The sequence below is a fragment of the Schistocerca serialis genome, chromosome 6 (genome assembly GCF_023864345.2).
Source record: "Schistocerca serialis cubense isolate TAMUIC-IGC-003099 chromosome 6, iqSchSeri2.2, whole genome shotgun sequence".
Classification (NCBI taxonomy): domain Eukaryota; kingdom Metazoa; phylum Arthropoda; class Insecta; order Orthoptera; family Acrididae; genus Schistocerca; species Schistocerca serialis.
This window is the reverse complement of record NC_064643.1, coordinates 238,358,441-238,374,280: the sequence shown is the minus strand read 5'-3', so window position 1 is coordinate 238,374,280 and position 15,840 is coordinate 238,358,441.

Sequence of the window (15,840 nt, the reverse complement as noted above, 5' to 3'; positions counted from 1 at the left end):
AATTTACTTTTGGCAAAATGATGGTAATAACTTTGGCTGAAACTGTATGAATGTGCCAGATAATCTTCTTTTATTAATATTGTAGCACACGTGATTTCATGTTAAACCGGAAAAAATAATGCTCAGTATTAAGGAAGTTGTACAGTGGACATAAAATTTCGAAATAAATTCACAGTAAATGTTCAAAAATGTCTCCACCGAGTTCAACGCATTTAGCTGAACGTGTATGAACAGATTTTGTTGCTCGTTTCAGTTTCAGAGGGTTGTTCTTAATTTCGTCTATTACATTCATAATGCGAGAAAGTAATGCAAGAATTCACTTGCGCTATGGTATTAATAAAAGCAGATTATCTGATACATTCACACAGTTTCCATTAACGTTTTTACCATAGTTTTTCAAAAATTAGATTCTATGTAACTTCTGTTGAAATCTTGATGTAATTGTCCGGAATTTAAAAAATCACATTCGGCCAAGTAGTTCATAAATTAAAAATTTTATGAAATTACTTCTTCAGTTCTCTGGATGTTCTGGAAAACTACTGCAGATACATGTCTGGGACTTGTTTTATTAGATTGACCGGATCAGTAACAAGAAAGTAAATGGAAATCGTGCTTTACTTTAAACCTCGTACAGTTTTCCGAGGGCTTCATATTAGCGAAGTAGCAAAATTTCGGCAAAATCTTTTATTGGCCGTAACTCCGTAACTAAACATGTGCGGACCAATGTTAATACGAACTTTTTTCTTTAGTTTTACATGCAGAACAACATATTTGCATATCTTCATGAATTACTCCTAGGCGCGAAGCAGCTGTGCGGCAACGGCCCGACGCTCACCAACGCTCTGCGCTGTTGCACCGCTCCCCTGTAATCCCGGACATTGACGTATGTGCAGGGGAAAAATGTGAGGGATGGAAAAGGACTGTTGATATTTTTAAAAGTACTGTGCATCCGATGTGTCGACGTTTTAAAAAAATATCATTATAGGTCCCTTTATGTAGAGAAAACGTATAGATATATGGGCGGAAAAAGTATCGACGTACCTACCGATTAAATATCTGCTGCACATCGTAAACATGTTTCTGAGTATATTTAAGTATTAATTTATTGTTAGATATTCTGTAAATCAGTGAGCAAGCAGCCTAATCATCTTCCTTAGAGCAAAAGTTAAAAGGGAAACAATGCACGTTCAGCTTGGCGATAACCAGTTTGCTATAAATGGTAACTGCTTGTAAGTGGCGCAATAAAAGGTGCCTGATAGTTCCATTCGTCATATATATCGGATTAGTCCGGAACACTTAATGCCGACATCCTTGGTTCCTTTTCTCTCTCTCTCTCTCTCTCTCTCTCTCTCCTGCCAACACCAGTGACATAGGAGCTCTAGTGTCAAAATTGCGTAGTGAAGCTAAACATTGCAGTTACTGTTGGTGGCGCCGATTACGTCAGAATTTCCCCCCACACGGCTCCGACGACCGAAACGACCAATCTCTTCATTTATATGTTTGTTCATCATTTTAAGCAACTGTTTTGGAAGAATGTCGATGGGAAAAAATATTTTTTCTTAACACAACTGATGTGCTGTTTCTTCGCAATGGAAATCTTGTTACTCCATTAACTCCATTAAAATCGCCGCCCACCTCTGCAATCGGTGTTCTTCTTTTGGGCCACGTATACTTGATTCACACAGTCAAACAAAAAGACTGGACGTAATGAAAGCTCAAAAAGTAGTAAGACTCCTTCAAACAGTGAACGTAAAATTGTGTCCTACTACAATTACAAAAAGAACTACTTCAAATATTTTCCGAAAATTGAGAAAATAATATAATACTCAATAAAAATATCGGTACTCGATATTGCGAATTTGATATCGATACACCGGTAATAGCAATTTCGCACCGGATATCGACACGTTTCAAAAAAACGTTGTTATACCGATATATCGATATTTTGTCAACCGCTCTAGATGGAGGTGACCCACCATGGCTCGGAAGCCTTGTTAGAAAACTGCTACGAAAGCAGAGAGAGCTTCACTGCAAATTTATATGTTGCCAAAGTGTCACAGCCAGAGAAAAGTTAAACGATGTCCAAATTAGCGCAAGGAGAGCCATGCGCGAAGTGTTAACCGAATTCGAAAGAAAAATTCCTTCTACCGACTTGACAGAAAATCCTAAGAATTTTGATCAAATGTTACATCCTTAAACGCATTTAAGCCGTCTGTCCAGACACTCTAGCAGGCCGGAGTGACCGAGCGGTTCTATGCGCTACACTCTGGAACCGCGTGACCGTTACGGTCGCAGTTTCGAATCCTGCCTCGGTCATGGATGTGTGTGATGTCCTTAGGTTAGTTAGGTTTAAGTAGTTCTGAGTTCTAGGGGACTGATGACCTCAGCAGTTAAGTCCGATAGTGCTCAGAGCCATTTGAACCATTTTTGAACCAGACACTCTCTAACAATAATGGCACTAAAATGGAGGACGACACAGAATAGGCTAAACGTTTTTCCAAAATTATTTCAGACACAAAGATCACACTGTAGTGTCTCTTTTAAATCGTTGCACGAACGACAAAATGGCTGACATCGAACTAAGTGACTATATGGTAGATAAGAAACTGAAATCTATTAACATAGGGAAGGCCATTGGACTTGACGGGATAGCATGATGATTCTACGAGTACATTCATAAAGAATGCAAAAGAACTCACCCCATTTGTACCAGCAGTATATCGCCTTTGGAAGGGCGATGTTATCCTGATGACTCGAAAAAAAGCCCAGTCCATTCTTGTCTTCAAGAAGGCTCGTTGAACAGACGCATAATATCTCTAACATCGGTCAATTGTACAGTTTTGCAACATGTTTTAAGCTCGCTTATTATGACATTTTCGGAGGCCGAAATTCTTCACCGTAGAAACCTACATGACTCCCGAGATACAGGCGTCCTGGTAGCTGTAAGTTCCATGACTTCCGGGAGGCATTGGATACCATTCCCACTGCCGCCTAGTGAACAAAATACGAGCGAACCGAATATCATTCCAACTATTTCATTTCGGCATATCCGTTCTTTTTAAATAGGCGGAGAAGGCCACAGCCGATAGGAATATTACGGTTTCCAATAGTTCATTATCAATTTATTGGCCACCGGTTTCGGCGATACACTTCCTCATCATGAGACCCTAAATTTAATATGAAAACAGCTACATTAACAACTGCATGGCATCAGAAGGAATATTGCACCTGTATTAAAATATGTAACAAGTAGTTATTCTGTTTTTTAAAACGATCTATACACTACCTTAGTAAGTGTAATGTAAAATACTGTAATACAAGAAATATACATATTGAGGTGTAATCATCATGTTGTACTCTTGTCAGTACTGCTATGCACGCAGTCACCCATAGAAAATTCAATCACTGTACAAACAATGTAACTTGAAAATCGAATTGAGTCCCTGTAGACAATTCAGAGACATTACAGAACCAGTAATGTACATACTTGCAAAGCTAAAGCAATGGAAACTACTATATTGCAGAATAAACGACAAAATTAAAAACATGTCGTTAATGATACCACGCAAATAAATATCCACTGATCTTGGCATGATCGTGCGTGTAACATAATTACAAACATAATGTAACTGTATGAAGTACAGCTGGTCTTTGTCGGAACGAGCAATAACGATGAAACACGTTTCCATATACAGTGTAGTAGCTAAAGTAAATCCCCTAAAACTTAAGAAAATATAAAGGACAAAACCGGTCATACGTCTAAAGAAGCTTGGATGAAGATAAAATAAGGAGTATAGGGCACTTGAAGGAAATGAATCTGTCATCAGAACTGTCATTCAGTTGGGAATGAGGTATATAAGTGATTCACGTAAGCATGTCCAAACTACTAAACCTTCAACAATACTGAAATACAGTAACGTAAGCTCCCTGCATTGTGAAAGTCCACATTAATATGCATTAATGAAAAACGTATGAGTGTACGAAATATACAGTCACAAAGTAGAATGGGGTCTGATTAGTTAAAACAATAAAAAAGAGGGTGGTTACATAATATGTAAACAAGGCAACTAGAGTCGTAATGTTCATCTACAATATACCAAGAAAGATAAGCGTATCAATGTTGGTTTGACATGTTAAGTACTTAAAACATCAACAGTGCAAACTGGCCGTACAGCGGAATCGCATGACTAATTTTTAGACATATTTGAAAATCACGGACTGACTACTCGAAGAATTAGGAAATAAAGTGGGCTATATGTCGGAGCTCATTAGAAACCTTTCAAGGTACCTGAATAAGGGCCGTATTTCAGGGGCATGAGATGAAATGATCGTAATACACCTACTACCTGAAGACGGGATTATGCGGCATGAGAATTGCACTTAGCACACAATAGGAAAATTGGAAGGAAACTCGTGTTGCCTGGGCGTTCGTGTATCAGGATTATTAGACACAACCCGAAATCGGTTACTCCACTGAGAATGACAAATGCAAATAAGCTGAAACAGGACAACTAACTTCGGTGAGTGCGAATATAGGGACAACAACTTGCACCAAAACCGGAAAAACGGGATGGGAGATCCGTTACGTAGATACAGTATATGCTATTAAGATCCGAAGTAATGAATCTGTGGAGACTCTAGGTAATAACGAAATCATATAGTAAAAGGGTACCGTAAGGTAACGTGATTTGTCGTGGGACATTTTTTTGTAAACTGAGTGAGCAAAACAACTCATGACTAAGGTGGCTGCATATAAGGAGAATAAGACCCGGTATCACAATTAAAGAAGAAGGTGGAAGAGGTGGGGAGGGAGGGGGGAGGTAGGTGGAGGTATTGGGGGTAGGTGGGTGGGGAAACTGTTACATAAAAATGGCCTGAATGTAATGTAAAATAACCATGATTTGCAAACTACAACCTTTTCCGCTAATATAGCACATCGTATATGCGTAGTGGGTCAATATAACCGATAACTGTAATCTAAATACAAGGAAACCCAATAACTTACAAATTCTTTTGGCGTGAATGCAGGGAATAACACTCTACATCAAAATTTGAATATGTATAAAAACAGAAACATGTATTCGAAAAGGGGTGCGAAGGGGAGGTGTGGATCAATTATATAAATACAGCATATGGTTACTAGGACGTAAACGGGGGGAGCTTAAGTGGGCGGGAAAGGGGGGTGGGAGAGAAACCCATTATATAAATAAGGAATAAATGCAATGGACAATAACAAAAGAATAACGGAAAATGAACCATCTTTACTTAGCGTCTTGCACTCTGGGAGCTTTGCGATTAATATTAATAATAATGCAAAATAACTACGAAAACAAAGCCACCACATGGGCCACTAATATCGCACAACATGTAAATTGATAATGAAATTAAAGCTGGCGGTAGGGTAACGTAAGTACGTGATTAGACTGAAGAGCACACAGACGAGTTTTCATACGTAAAAGTAACTACGTGCCTGCCCCAGTGGAGTGTTAGAGGACCATTAACTTCCACGATATATACAGTATAAAAGACCCAATAGAAGACTTGGGAATCTGTATGAGGCATTCCGCAGATGCTACAAGACTGTTGTGAAATGCAGGAAGACCTGTGGAATGGCAATTACCCCTCAACATAATTAATGTATTGTACTGCGAATACATAGACGGAGATACCCGTTGTTGTATGATTAGGCAGTGACAATGCTACAAAATTGTAGTGAAATTAATGAAGACCAATGGAGAATCGATACTTGGTGTAGAGACCAGCAACTGTCCTTCAACATACACAAATATACTGTACTGCGAATGCACATGTTACTGTAAAAGTAAGATAATTGGTAAAACCTAGAATTAACTGGTGAAACCTAAGATTTACCATCGCGATGTGGTAAAAGTTCAAAATTTCTCATTATATGCATAGATTTCACATTTTTACCAAGAGACATTGGTAAATCTTAGGACTGGTGAACTGGTAAAATCAGGATCCAAGACTCCAGTGGGGGTTTTAAAAATTTTATATCCCTAGGCACACCACATTATATGCACCCCTCCCAAAAAAAAAAAAACATGTTTTAAATAATAACTACTGCCCGATCACTTCAAAACTGTCGTTTTGGGTGGGAGAGCTGTGAACTGTTTCCGAACTCTGCTTTTCGTTGTTCTAAAGGACGCGTCAGCGGTCTAGTCGGGCTCAATCTAAATGTAATATGGTTCCTGAACTGTACTTGGTGTACGGCAGTGGATAAAACAAACTTAAAACAGCACTGTGTTACACATTCTTCTGTCGAAAGATAACAGAAACGAACACAAGAAAAATAAATTTTCTTTTATTGTGTAAACATTCAGCAAAGAGTGTAGGAGACAACGATTTTTGTTACAAATTCCCTTTAATATGTTCTTTTACACGAAACCGTTGATAATGAAAATAAGAAAGTTGTCCTACGATTTAAAAATTGAAGCGAACGTGTCATACATTAGAAATTAATACGTACTTTTACAGAGATGCGTTCAAAATAAAAATTAAACTGTTGTTTTACTATCTAATAACTTGAATATGTAGAAGATAAAAAACACGTTCAGTATTAATACGTGAATCTATAGGAAAGCGTAAGAAATGAAGATGAAATAATATTTCGGTGCACGAACTAATAACTAAATACAGACGAACAAACACAAAACTGGATTTTCTACTACATAATTTTAGGGATTAGTGTGGAGAAATCTAACTTGTTTTATAATCTAATAGTTAACGAGTAAAGCATTAGGGTCTGTGTAGCTAGGTGCTGCATAATATGTGGACACAATACCTTTTTACCCATGTAAGAGCTGAACTGTTTTGTACTGCAGCTACTGCTCTCGCCATAGCTCTTAGCTCTTTTTAACGGTATTAGCAAAGGTTTTACGTATTTATCGACAGAGCTGAACTACGTTATTTATAAACACTATTTAATCTGAGCGTACTCTCCGAGAACGTATATTTCCCGGATAACTATACAGTTCAACAGACGTCAAGAATACTCATCAGTTGTAATATACTACAGTATTATAAGTACGACTTGACTTCAAAGCGCCGAGCGGCCTTCGTCATTCGGGTATTGTTTAGCATTGTCGGGCGCCTTCAGTCACGTCTGCACGTAAGCGAGATTTAGTTCCGCGTTCTGCCATCGGAAACTGTAAAATTAACAGGTAATATGTAGTTTGAAATCCAGTGGATGTGCTTTACGTTATAATAAAAATCACATTATAATCTTAAATTTTTAAAACTAATATGAATAAATAAACAAACTCACCAGTCAGCAAAGTTAGCGTCTGTCTTTGGCGGCAGAAAACTTGTTGATCATATCTTCGTATTTCAGACGATAATCAGTTAGGAGATCGGCTTCGATGTGAAGAATGGACAAGGTGTTCAATCTCTCCTCAGACAACGTAAAACGTAGGAAAGATTTCAGTTCTTTAAGAGCCGAAAACGAGCGTTGTGCTGTACAATTTGTATGTGTCATGCATAGAAATAGTCTTACAGCAATGTCAACATTCGGAAACACAGACCGTAACCTCACTTTTCGTAAAAATTTACTTATTTAGACTGGTATATCACTAATCTCAGAAGATTGTAAAAGTTTCCCGAAATATGCACAGTCACTAGGGAAGGAAGGCTCTAAATCTGTGTCATATGATGCTTGGAGTTTTGCTGCACGTTGAGCAGTATCGTCAGGTGAACTGTTCTTAAGGTTACTGAAAACTTCGAAAGAGTCCAACAGTGTTCTATAGCTTTCCTTCCTCCTCACTAATTCGGCGTACAAATTGTCGAGTACTGGGAGAAATGTTTTGACTCAAAATTTTTCCCTTCCAATCAGAAAAACTTCATCAGACTCCGCTTCCTCGTCATCACGAAGTTTACGTTTTCGTGATCTTTTATAGGTGCGTTTATAGTCTACATCAGTCACAACCTCAATAGATTTATTTTCATAATAGTCAAACATACCACGAGAAGATGCAATAAATCCTACAAGTGATTCATATGATTCATGCACTATTTTAGTATCAATATTTACACTTTTCAATTTCAGATTTACACGATTAAATCTGTGGAGTATGTCCCTCCAAACTATCATCATGAATACTGTTTGTAGTCTGCTAAGTTGGTTCAATTAAGCTGAAGCCCCATTTCGCACAAGTGATGTGTGAGAGTATTGATAACGTCTTCCCAGTTTTTATATAGACTTACACACGCTTCCTCTCTTGCTGACCAACGTGTTTTTGATAAACTTTTTATCGTTTTGCTTCCTGGTTTCATGTAAGAAAGAAGTTTATCCCAGCGCTATATAGAAGCAAAGAAAAAATTATAAAGGTTTTGCAACACATTGAACGACGAACATGCTTCCCGACAACAGTTTGCATCACTAGTGCCGACTAAATTCAAAGATTGTGCTGCACAAAGCACAAATGCGATTTCGGATTTCGTTCTTTAATGCGTGCCTGCAAACCAATGTAGGTTCCTGACATATTGCTTGTGTTGTCATATGACTGGCCTTCACAGTCGATAATATCAATGCAACTTGTAGACAGGACTTTTAGTACGGCCTCAGGTAAGTTTTCGGACTTTTGTGCAAGGTTTGGTGAAAACGAAAGGAAACGATATTACCGTATCCATTTTATTTGTGTCATCGACGAAACAAAGTGGTCATTTATGTTTGTAATAAGTTCATGATAAGTGTTAATGTTTAAATAAAGGTAACAGTTTCACAATATTTATAAATGACCTAGTAGATAGTGTTGGAAGTTCCATGCGGCTTTTCGCGGATGATGCTATAGTATACATAGAAGTTGCAGCATTAGAAAATTGCAGCGAAATGCAGGAAGATCTGCAGCGGATAGGCAAATGCAATGTATTGCGAATACATAGAAAGAAGGATCCTTTATTGTACGATTATATGATAGCTGAACAAACACTGGTAGCCGTAATTTCTGTAAAATATCTGGGAGTATGCGTACGGAACGATTTGAAGTGGAATGATCATATAAAATTAGTTGTTGGTAAAGCGGGTGCCAGGTTGAGATTCATTGGGAGAGTCCTTAGAAAATGTAGTCCATCAACAAAGGAGGTGGCTTACAAGACACTCGTTCAACCTATACTTGAGTATCGCTCATCAGTGTGGGATCCATACCAGGTCGGGTTGAAGGAGGAGATCCAAAGAAGAGCGGCGCGTTTCGTCACAGGGTTATTTGGTAACCGTGATAGCGTTACGGAGATGTTTAGCAAACTCAAGTGACAGACTCTGCAAGAGAGGCGTGCGTTTCTGGATGAGGTATCGAATATATTGCTTCCCCCTACTTATACTTCCCGAGGACATCACTAATGTAAAATTAGAGTCGAGCGCGCGCGGAGGCTTTCAGGCGTTCGTTCTTCCCGTGATCCATACACGACTGGATCTGGGAAGGGAGGTAATGACAGTGGCACGTAAAGTGCCCTCCGCCACACACCGTTGGGTGGCTTGCGGAGTATAAATGTAGATGCAGAGGAAAGAAAGAGAAAAGTTACCGCATTGTGGTGCTGTAAACTGCATTAATTTGAATGCTATAATTGAGAGAAATAGAAGTAGGGCGCGAGCAGCGGTGATTTGCATGTCCGCTCCCCACAGCATCTTCTCGTTTCATTGAGCTAATGCGACATTTTCGGCACAGGGCAGAGTTCATACTACCTGCTGTTGACCACACTGCACGCTGTTACAGCCTTGTCAGAGCCTCGTTTTTTTTAAATCTTCCTCTATTAAGCCTATCGGCGGGAGTTGGTTATTCTAGATACACTCTTCTCTTGAACTGGGATGAGGAAACGCATGCCGACCACCAAGTGCGACATTTTAACTTCACCCTGCATAATGTTCGAGGGACACCTCTTGTTAAACCTTTCTAGTCTACTCATGCGAGGTATATCCGTTACGCCAGCCGAATACATAAATACAGGGTGAAAAGTATTTAAACTAACTCTGGGAGGCTGTAGGGGACATCAAAACAAATATTTTTTCCTAATGTGATTTTTTCCTGTGAGGTGTATTTAAACCGGTAGAGGAAGATTTCTCTGGCGGCAAATTAATTAAACCAACAAACACTTTTCCATTTTTATGACCAAGAGACAACACATTAACACAACCCAATTTCAATTACAGTAGATTTTCAAAAATGCCTCCATTGACACGTAAACAATGGTTACACCGTCAGATCATGTACTGTCTGACACGGGCAAAAACCCCAGGAGTATCCTGAATTGTTCCTGCTGCTGCTACTATCTGGGCAACCAGATCCTCTTCTCATGCAACAGGAGTTGCGTAAACAAGGTTGCGAGCAGGCCATGGTACAGGACCACCTCTGCCAATCCACATTTCTGGGATCCGTCGATCCAGGAATCGACGCACACGACGACTGAAATGTGCCGGCGCCCCGTCATGTTGGAACCGCATGCTTTGTCTTGTAGGGAGCGGGACGTCTTCCAGCAATTCTGGCAATGCTCTGGCGAAAGAATTGTAATAGTGCCTGCCATTTAATGGCCTAGGTAGCAGATATGGCCCAATTAAACAGTCCCGATCAACACCGACCCACACACTAACGAAGAACCGCTCTTGATGAGCGCTAGTAACTGTGGCATGCGGGTGATCCTCACGCCAAACATGCGAATTGTGCATGTGGAAGACTCCATCAAGCCCAAACGTTGCTTCCTCGGCAGACAACACAGAGGATGGGAACGTTGGATGCACTTCACACTGTTCCAGATACCACTGCGAAAACTGTGCTCTGGGTGGATAATCAACTGGTTCCAGGTTGTGGGCACGCTGTAAGTGAAATGGACGTAACAATTTTTCTCGAATGACTGTTCTTATATTTGTCTGATTCGTCCCCATGTTACGTGCAATTGCACGAGTGCTGACTGAAGGATCCCGCTCCACATGCTGCAAGACAGCTTCCTCAAATTGCAGCGTTCTTACCGAGCGACAGCGTCCCTGTCCAGGTAATCTGCTAAATGACCCGGTCTCACTCAGACGTTGGTACACAGCAGCAAAGGTCGTATGATGCGGGATACGGCGATTAGGATATTGTTGTTGATAAACCCGCTGTGCAGCTCGTCCGTTGTGGTGCGCTACGTAGTACGCACCAACCGTATCACTATACTCACGCCAGGTGTATCGCTCCATTAGTAAACAGAGACAATGCACTACTACACTGGTAGACAGCAGTTGCCTACAACAGTAGAAGGTAATACGCCCTCTAACAACTGAAGATCCTAATACGGCCTCTAACAACTGAAGAGCGTAGTACGATCTCCACCGGTTTGAATAATCCTCATAGGAAAAAATTACATTAGGGAAAAATATTTGTTTTGATGTCCATTACAACCTCCCAGAGTTTGTCGGTTTACATACTTTTCATCCTGTATGTACGCCAGAAACCAGACACGGATTGACATAGGACAGGAAACCACTCGGACACTAACGTGTGATGTAACAAATGGGCTTACACTGTGGCGGTACCAGCTTAGGACATGCCTGACCACAAGCCAACGCCGTCACTCATGGCGGAGAGTCACGGACTGTCGAATGATGTAGTAGCTGCTCAAACGCTAGACAGATGACGTGGAGCGGCTGCTGGCCACCACCCCAACATGTCTACAGCCGGCGACTCCGGTTGGCGGCGAGACGCCTGCCGCTACAGCTACTGGCGCTACAGCTAGTGGCGCAGCGGCGGTGGCGCCACTACAGTGCGGGTCCGCAGAACACGGGTCGGCACTCGGCCGGCGACCGCAGCGGCCGCAGGCGTCGGTGGCGCCAGCGCCGCCGTCATCAGCGGCGCTTGTCAGCTGATGGGCTCGGCCCGCCGACAGGTGGCCGTGTGGCCCGCTGCGGTCGGCCGCGGCGCCTACACACACCGGCCCGGAATGTAACACTGCCACCCTCTGTCCTTCCATACGCCTGTGGAATACACCGGCGGAAACGATAATTGCTACTCATGAAGCGCAAGTCTGGCATTTATCAAACTTTGCGGAGATATTCGTCGCATTACTGATGTAGGACGATTTAACTTTCTTGAAAGACATCATAGTCGCCGTTGACTGTATAAAATATTTATTGTTACTATTACTATTTCGGCCTTTTTCAAGTAACACTGCAAAATTACCTAAACACAAAAATACAAAAGTGAAGCACAGGGTGTATATGCATAATTAAGCAAACATTTCATTAAGAGAGTAGCTCAATTATAAAAATAGGAGATAAATGTACATTACTTACATTCTCTCAGAATACATCAAAATGCAGCCTTTTGACTGTGAGAGCCCAACAAGATCCGATCAGAACGACACTTATTACATCGTAATATGTTGTTAAATATACAGGGTGTTACAAAAAGGTACAGCCAAACTTTCAGGAAACATTCCTCATACACAAATAAAGGAAAAATGTTGTGTGGACATGTGGTCGGAAACGCTTAATTTCCGTGTTAGAGCTCATTTTAGTTTCGTCAGTATGTACTGTACTTCCTCGATTCACCGCCAGTTGGCCCAATTGAAGGAAGGTAATGTTGACTTCGGTGCTTGGGTTGACATGCGACTCATTGCTCTACAGTACTAGCATCAAGCATATCAGTACGTAGCATCAACAGGTTAGTGTTCATCGCGAACGTGTTTTTCCAGTCAGTGCAATGTTTATAAATGTGGAGTTGGCAGATGGCCATTTGATGTATGGATTAGCACGGGGCAATAGCCGTGGCGCGGTACGTTTGTATCGACACAGATTTCCAGAACGAAGGTGTCCCGATAGGAAGACGTTCGATGCAATTGATCGGTGACTTAGGGCGCACGGAACATTCCAGCCTATGATTCGCGACTGGGGATGACCTAGAACGACAAGGACACCTGCAAAGGACGAGGCAATTCTTCGTGCAGTTGACAATAACCATATTGTCAGCGTCAGAGAAGTTGCTGCTGTACAAGGTAACGTTGACCACGTCACTGTATGGAGACTGCTACAGGAGAACCAGTTGTTTCCGTACCATGTACAGCGTGTGCAGGCACTATCAGCAGCTGATTGGCCTCCACGGGTACACTTCTGCGAATGGTTCATCCAACAATGTGTCAATCCTCATTTCAGTGCAAATGTTCTCTTTACGGATGAGGCTTCATTCCAACGTGATCAAATTGTAAATGTTCACAATCAACATTTGTGGGCCGACGAGAATCCGCACGCAATTGTGCAACCACGTCATCAACACAGATTTTCTGTGAACGTTTGGGCAGGCATTGTTGGTGATGTCTTGATTGGGCCCCATGTTCTTCCACCTACGCTCAATGGAGCACGTTATCATGATTTCATACGGGATACTCTAGCTGTGCTGCTAGAACATGTGCCTTTATAACTACGACACAACATGTGGTTCATGCACGATGGAGCTCCTGCACATTTCAGTCGGAGTGTTCGTACGCTTCTCAACAACAGGTTCGGTGACCGATGGATTGGTAGAGGCGGACCAATTCCATGGCCTCCACGCTCTCCTGACCTCAACCCTCTTGACTTTCATTTATGGGGGCATTTGAAAGCTGTTGTCTATGCAACCCCGGTACCAAATGTAGAGACTCTTCGTGCTCGTATTGTGGACGGCTGTGATACAATACGCCATTCTCCAGGGCTGCATCAGCGCATCAGGGATTCCATGCGACGGAGGGTGGATGCATGTATCCTCGCTAACGGAGGACATTATGAACATTTCCTGTAACAAAGTGTTTAAAGTCACGCTGGTACGTTCTGTTGCTATGTGTTTCCATTCGATGATTAATGTGGTTTGACGAGAAGTAATAAAATGAGCTCTAACTTGGAAAGTAAGCCTTTGCGGACACATGTCCACATAACATATTTTCTTTCTTTGTGTGTGAGGAATGTTTCCTGAAAGTTTGGCCGTACCTTTTTGCAACACCCTGTATAAAATATTTATCATTACTACTGCATATTCGGCGTTATGACCATTTTCAAGTAACACTGCAAAGTTATCTAAACACAAAAATACAAAAGTAAAACAAAGGGTATATACACATAATTAAACAAACACTTCATGAAGAAAGCAGTTCAGTTATAAAAATTGGAGACATTCTGTCAGAATACAAGGCAATCGGACAGGAGTACATGTCGTCATCAAAATGCAGCCTTTTGACTGTGAGAGTCCCACAGGATCCGATGAGTACGACACTTATTACATCGTAATATGTTGTTAAATATATACCGAACTGTCGATGTTACCATCGTTCTGATAATCTATCACACATACAAGTTCAGGTTGTAATGGTTCTTTATTTACGTGACCATTACGGCACTCCAACCCCAGTTCTCGATACCAGTAATATCGAACTACTTTTCTGCGAAGTAACAGACATATTTTTGGACAATATTCACATTTGGTTTTATTAATGTATAGGTACTCCGATGTATCGATATATTACAGTGATATGGTTCTTGTGTTTATGCATTTCTGTGAGGCTGTCATAATCATTGACTTACTTGTAACCGTTTTGGTGTAAATTCGCAAAGAGCAGTCTTTGTTTCACTTTGCAGAAGTTATGTTGTTATTTCGCTTTGTAAAAGAGCATTCAAGTCTTGTGTTTGCTTAAAGTGGAAATTAAATATGTGAAGATTGATACAAAACTGTTTTCTTGATGATGTGACAGTTAAGAAGAAGTATATGTGAATTTACAAGAAGTTTATTAAAAATGTGAATCGTGAAGACGAGGTCAAAAATTATTTCTATCATGTCATTGTTCCGATCAGGGATTGTTTGATCATTAACAATTTCCTGAACAACGCATTTGTTAGGTCTTCAGATATTGCTAAAATACAGTCCGGACCTTCTAGCAGCCAAAGTGGAATTACCCTGGAATCAATAAGATGAGCCATAACGAATGGTGATTTCCCTAAATCGCTTCAAGCAAATGCCGGGATGGTTCCTCTGAAAGGGCACGGCCGATATACTTCCCCATCCTTCCCTCACCCGAGCTTGCGCTCCGTCTCTAATCACCTCGTTGTCGACGGGATGTTAAACACTAATCTCCTCCTCCTCCTCCTCATAACGACTTCGTCGAAATCTACGTGGGAATCCATTCAAAATAAGTGCCAAATTAATGACTTCTTTACAGTGACCTCATTATTTCGATTCTGACGATACCATCCACATTAATTAGTTTTGTTGATACCCGATAAAGCGAACATATGCTGCGTGAGCAACATTATTAATCTGATTTCTAATCTACTTTGCTAGTGGTGGTATTGTTAGAAGTGCACTGACAACATGTGGAGCTAAGTCAGTTGGCGCGAAAATACGTTTACTAAAGATACTGCCTGTGCATGTAGCAAAGATAGTGCACTCCAAGGATACAACTTATAAGCTTAATATCGTAAAGTCTTTTCATCTGTCGACATCATACAGCTTACTAAATAGTGCTATGATTGTAATGGCCAGTAGGATAGGATGGGAATATTTATTTATAACATAATAGGGGATAATACATGTGTTATCTGTTAATAAGCTCTCACATTGACTTAAGTGCTCGTAAATGAGATGAAGACAGAGCTCTGATATATATAATACTTTGTATGCGTGTAAATTTTACGAATATAAATGACATAAAACGCTCGCCAGCAATCCATTTCACTGTGCAGCACCACAAATTCTGACAAAACATTACAATGCCTCCGCACAGATATTTGATGCATCTATCAACCAGGCTCTATTATAGCAAACAGGACTAAGTAAATATATATGCTATTCCATCGAAATTGTTTAAAATGTTTTCGGTAAGTGTCTAAAATAACTGTAC